Genomic DNA, 6661 nt, shown 5'->3' on the forward strand with positions numbered 1-6661 from the left:
AAGTGCAGTGTGTGGGAGCAACGGCAACGCCGAGCTTAACATTGCTGTACGAAATCCACTGTTTGGTTCATCGGAATACCTTCGCTTCGTTTTTAGCAGAGCGCAAACGTCTCGCCGACGGTAAATCCCATATTTACTCTCAATTTTCGAATTACACGAGACGTTATACTAGTGCGGCGCTATGGCTAATATGGCCAGTTTACAGAGCATCCGGCTGGGGGGTCTCAATGTTCTCCAGATAAACCTGCATAGGTGTCGGCTAGCCCACGATTTACTGCAGCAGGCTGTGCGTGAGCTCGAGGTCGACGTTGTCCTCGTGTCGGAGCCCTGGACCGTTCCAGGTGACTGGCACAGGGATGAAACCGGAAAGGCGGCCGTCTGGGTCGCGGGGAGGGGCGCTGCGGGGGCGGGGGTTAGGCCTGTAGGGGCCGTTCGGGGGGCGGTGGCGGTCAGCGTGGGTGACCTCACCCTCGTTGGCTGCTATTTCTCCCCGAATATTCCTCTCTCTGAATTCGGTGCCCTTCTCTGTGATCTTGAGGCCCTAATTGGAAATATCCCTCTGGGTCAGATTGCGGTGGGCGGGGACTTCAACGCGAAGTCCCCGGCCTGGGGATCGGTCTGCTCCGATGCAAGGGGGCACGCCGTCCTCGAGCTCATAAATAAGATGGGCCTCGTCCCGGTAAAGAGTACCGGGTCTTTCACTTTTGAGAGGGGGAGCCAGCGCTCCCTCATCGATTTTATGTTCTGTGGCGGCGGCGCCTATGCCAGGTTGATGGAGAGCAGGATCCTCGACATTGAGACTGCCTCCGACCACCGGTACATTCTACACAAGTTTGGTGGGTGCGCGGCCGGGCGGGGACCGCATCTCGGCCCACCGCGCCGGAGCATCGACACCAGGAAATTCTTGGAATTATATTGCAGGTATGCGCATGAAGCTAACCCTCTCAGTATTGTTACTGTTGAGGACGTGGACGCGTACATAGACATGATTGTCGACCTGGCCGGACGAGCGTCTCGCACCCTCCACCCCGGGCTGCGCGATAAGCGTCCCGTGTGGTGGTGGAGTAGCGAGATCGCGACGGCCAGGAAAATGGTTTGCAAGGCCAGGCGAAGCCTGCAGAGGGCCAGGCGCGGTCGGGACGCCGGGGCCCTGGAAGTTCGTATCTCGGCGTATAAAGTCCTTAAAAAGGACCTGGCACGCTCTATAGCGATTGCCAAGTCCGCCGCGTGGAAAAAGTTTACTGATAGCGTGGAGGCTGATGTGTGGGGCCGGCCGTACCTGTGGGTCAGCGGCAGGGTCAAGGGACGCTCTCCGCCAGCATCCCTTAGTGCCGGCGAGGTGGCGGACGTCGTCCGCAAGCTTTTTGTAACGGAGCCTCCTAGTGGGGCTCCTTTCCCTCGAATTGAGGAGTTTATATCAGAGTGCCCTGCCTCTTCTAGGCAGTTTTTTACAGAGGACGAGGTCGAGGCGGCCATCAAAAAGGTCAAGAGGAAGGCGGCCGGCGTCGACGGCATAGCGTCCTCCGTGGTCTGGGCTCTTGGGAGAGAGGCGCTCAGCCACGTCGCCCACCTTTTCAACACATGCCTCGAATTGGGATATTTCCCGGAGGCGTGGAAGGTGGGCCGGCTGGTGTTGATCCCTAAGAAGCCTGGACCCGGGGGCGTGGTGTCGTGGCGCCCGCTTTGCCTTCTCTCGAACTTCTCCAAGGCGTTTGAGTATTGTCTCAAGGAGCGCCTGGCGTCCGTGGTGGCCTTCGCAAGCAATCAATTTGGCTTTGTCAAGCGCAAAAGCACGGTCGATGCCATGTGTCGCCTCATCGACACATGGGACGCTGCCAAGCGTACAGGATTGCATTGTGTAATGGTTGCCTTGGACGTCAGGAATGCCTTTAACACCGTAAGGTGGGACGGTATTTTGGGCGCCTTGGCGGGGAAAGGGGTCTCGGCTCCGCTGTTGCGCGTGCTGAGTAGCTATCTCAGTGGGCGCGTGGTGGAGGCGACGACCCCGTCCGGACCTGAGCGTTTTCCAGTTCATGCCGGGGTGCCTCAGGGCTCCGTTCTCGGCCCCTGGTTCTGGAACGCCCAATACGATGGCCTCCTCGAGATGTCTCTTCCTAGGCACTGTAGTCTAATAGGATTTGCGGACGACGTCGCCCTGCTCGTCGGCGCACGCAGTGCCGATCGCGTGGTTGCGTTGGCCGAGCAAACGCTCGCCCGCATCCGCGCGTGGTTCAGGGACAACCATCTAGAGCTGGCGGAGGAGAAGACCGAGGTCCTGCACCTGACCAGCAGGAAGGCTCCGGGGCCCCTCCAGCTGGCCCTCGGTTCGGCGTCCCTTCGAGGCGGCGGATGCGTGCGCTACCTTGGACTGCTGATCGAGGGAAATCAGTGTTTTCGTGCACATGTCAGGCGAAGCTGCGAGAAGGCAGCCAAGTACGCGGGCCTGCTAGCCCGAATCCTTCCCAATATCCGGGGCGGGGGCTACTGGGCTCGGCTGCTCTATTATAGGGTGGTCGAGTCGGTGGTCCTCTACGCGGCCCCTGCCTGGGCGCACGTGGCGTCGAGGTGCGGCAACGATAAGGCCATTAACGCGGTCCAGCGTTCGATCCTGGCCCGAGTGGCCAGGTCGTACAGGACCGTGTCCCTCGACGCCGTTTGTGTTCTGGCGGGCGTGCCGCCCCTGGTGTTGGTGGCGGAGGAAAGGCTTCGCATTTTTCGCAGGCTGTCCACCCTCGACCGGGGCTCGGAGGGCTTCGTGTCGGAGGCTGGGCGGGTTAAGGCTGAGGAAAGGCTTGTCACGTTACAGCGTTGGCAAGACAGATGGGATGCTGCAAAGCATGGACGCTGGACCCACCGCTTGATTCCCGTTATCAGCGAGTGGGTCCAGTGGGGCCCTAAAATTCTCAGTTTTCACCTGACCCAGTTTATCACCGGGCACGGATGCTTCTCTGAGTATCAGTCGAGGATGGGCTTTTTGTCGAGTGATCTCTGCCTGGCATGTGGGCGTGGGCCTGATGGCCCCGTTCATGCGTTCTTGGAGTGCGGGCGTTTTGCTGCCGAGAGGGGCGCCGCCGAGGGTTCGATGGGAACAACTATCGGCCTCGGCAATTTTATGGCGCTTTTAAAAAACGACACCACCAGGACAACTCTCGTTCGCTACATCACCGGTGTTGCCAAGCAACGAGAAGAGCTTGACCGGATAGAAAAGCGACGGCACCGTAGGATGCAAAGCATCAGACAGAGACACAAGCCTCAGCCTTTAGGCTAGGCGTTTATATTTTATTTATTTTATTTTAAATTGCTTATTATTATTATTATTTTTATTCTAGGTTTAATTCTTGACCCTGCTTTTTTTTTTTTTTTTTTTGACTCTAGGTGTAGTATAGGCTTACCGTGGCCTTAGTTAAACGGTTTTTGACTCTTGATCCAGACACCCACCGTGCAGGAATCCCGAGAGGGGACGCCGCGGTGGGTGTTCTGCGCAAAGGCTGAAGCCTGAGGAGGGGTTTAGTGGGTATACCAGGCATTGCACCTTTTTCGCCAGGGAGTCCCACACTCCCGCCCACCAACATCCAGGGGCGGCGTGCGCAAAGCATTCCCCTCCTCCTGAAAAAAAAAAAAAAAAAAAAAAAAAAAAAATGTCAAGGTTATGTCAAGGTTATGTCAAGGTTATGTCAAGGTTATGTCAAGGTTATGTCAAGGTTATGTCAAGGTTATGTCAAGGTTATGTCAAGGTTATGTCAAGGTTATGTCAAGGTTATGTCAAGGTTATGTCAAGGTTATGTCAAGGTTATGTCAAGGTTATGTCAAGGTTATGTCAAGGTTATGTCAAGGTTATGTCAAGGTTATGTCAAGGTTATGTCAAGGTTATGTCAAGGTTATGTCAAGGTTATGTCAAGGTTATGTCAAGGTTATGTCAAGGTTATGTCAAGGTTATGTCAAGGTTATGTCAAGGTTATGTCAAGGTTATGTCAAGGTTATGTCAAGGTTATGTCAAGGTTATGTCAAGGTTATGTCAAGGTTATGTCAAGGTTATGTCAAGGTTATGTCAAGGTTATGTCAAGGTTATGTCAAGGTTATGTCAAGGTTATGTCAAGGTTATGTCAAGGTTATGTCAAGGTTATGTCAAGGTTATGTCAAGGTTATGTCAAGGTTATGTCAAGGTTATGTCAAGGTTATGTCAAGGTTATGTCAAGGTTATGTCAAGGTTATGTCAAGGTTATGTCAAGGTTATGTCAAGGTTATGTCAAGGTTATGTCAAGGTTATGTCAAGGTTATGTCAAGGTTATGTCAAGGTTATGTCAAGGTTATGTCAAGGTTATGTCAAGGTTATGTCAAGGTTATGTCAAGGTTATGTCAAGGTTATGTCAAGGTTATGTCAAGGTTATGTCAAGGTTATGTCAAGGTTATGTCAAGGTTATGTCAAGGTTATGTCAAGGTTATGTCAAGGTTATGTCAAGGTTATGTCAAGGTTATGTCAAGGTTATGTCAAGGTTATGTCAAGGTTATGTCAAGGTTATGTCAAGGTTATGTCAAGGTTATGTCAAGGTTATGTCAAGGTTATGTCAAGGTTATGTCAAGGTTATGTCAAGGTTATGTCAAGGTTATGTCAAGGTTATGTCAAGGTTATGTCAAGGTTATGTCAAGGTTATGTCAAGGTTATGTCAAGGTTATGTCAAGGTTATGTCAAGGTTATGTCAAGGTTATGTCAAGGTTATGTCAAGGTTATGTCAAGGTTATGTCAAGGTTATGTCAAGGTTATGTCAAGGTTATGTCAAGGTTATGTCAAGGTTATGTCAAGGTTATGTCAAGGTTATGTCAAGGTTATGTCAAGGTTATGTCAAGGTTATGTCAAGGTTATGTCAAGGTTATGTCAAGGTTATGTCAAGGTTATGTCAAGGTTATGTCAAGGTTATGTCAAGGTTATGTCAAGGTTATGTCAAGGTTATGTCAAGGTTATGTCAAGGTTATGTCAAGGTTATGTCAAGGTTATGTCAAGGTTATGTCAAGGTTATGTCAAGGTTATGTCAAGGTTATGTCAAGGTTATGTCAAGGTTATGTCAAGGTTATGTCAAGGTTATGTCAAGGTTATGTCAAGGTTATGTCAAGGTTATGTCAAGGTTATGTCAAGGTTATGTCAAGGTTATGTCAAGGTTATGTCAAGGTTATGTCAAGGTTATGTCAAGGTTATGTCAAGGTTATGTCAAGGTTATGTCAAGGTTATGTCAAGGTTATGTCAAGGTTATGTCAAGGTTATGTCAAGGTTATGTCAAGGTTATGTCAAGGTTATGTCAAGGTTATGTCAAGGTTATGTCAAGGTTATGTCAAGGTTATGTCAAGGTTATGTCAAGGTTATGTCAAGGTTATGTCAAGGTTATGTCAAGGTTATGTCAAGGTTATGTCAAGGTTATGTCAAGGTTATGTCAAGGTTATGTCAAGGTTATGTCAAGGTTATGTCAAGGTTATGTCAAGGTTATGTCAAGGTTATGTCAAGGTTATGTCAAGGTTATGTCAAGGTTATGTCAAGGTTATGTCAAGGTTATGTCAAGGTTATGTCAAGGTTATGTCAAGGTTATGTCAAGGTTATGTCAAGGTTATGTCAAGGTTATGTCAAGGTTATGTCAAGGTTATGTCAAGGTTATGTCAAGGTTATGTCAAGGTTATGTCAAGGTTATGTCAAGGTTATGTCAAGGTTATGTCAAGGTTATGTCAAGGTTATGTCAAGGTTATGTCAAGGTTATGTCAAGGTTATGTCAAGGTTATGTCAAGGTTATGTCAAGGTTATGTCAAGGTTATGTCAAGGTTATGTCAAGGTTATGTCAAGGTTATGTCAAGGTTATGTCAAGGTTATGTCAAGGTTATGTCAAGGTTATGTCAAGGTTATGTCAAGGTTATGTCAAGGTTATGTCAAGGTTATGTCAAGGTTATGTCAAGGTTATGTCAAGGTTATGTCAAGGTTATGTCAAGGTTATGTCAAGGTTATGTCAAGGTTATGTCAAGGTTATGTCAAGGTTATGTCAAGGTTATGTCAAGGTTATGTCAAGGTTATGTCAAGGTTATGTCAAGGTTATGTCAAGGTTATGTCAAGGTTATGTCAAGGTTATGTCAAGGTTATGTCAAGGTTATGTCAAGGTTATGTCAAGGTTATGTCAAGGTTATGTCAAGGTTATGTCAAGGTTATGTCAAGGTTATGTCAAGGTTATGTCAAGGTTATGTCAAGGTTATGTCAAGGTTATGTCAAGGTTATGTCAAGGTTATGTCAAGGTTATGTCAAGGTTATGTCAAGGTTATGTCAAGGTTATGTCAAGGTTATGTCAAGGTTATGTCAAGGTTATGTCAAGGTTATGTCAAGGTTATGTCAAGGTTATGTCAAGGTTATGTCAAGGTTATGTCAAGGTTATGTCAAGGTTATGTCAAGGTTATGTCAAGGTTATGTCAAGGTTATGTCAAGGTTATGTCAAGGTTATGTCAAGGTTATGTCAAGGTTATGTCAAGGTTATGTCAAGGTTATGTCAAGGTTATGTCAAGGTTATGTCAAGGTTATGTCAAGGTTATGTCAAGGTTATGTCAAGGTTATGTCAAGGTTATGTCAAGGTTATGTCAAGGTTATGTCAAGGTTATGTCAAGGTTATGTCAAGGTTCTGTCAAGGTTATGTCAAGG

Source organism: Megalopta genalis, chromosome 2 (assembly GCF_051020955.1).
Source record: "Megalopta genalis isolate 19385.01 chromosome 2, iyMegGena1_principal, whole genome shotgun sequence".
NCBI lineage: Eukaryota > Metazoa > Arthropoda > Insecta > Hymenoptera > Halictidae > Megalopta > Megalopta genalis.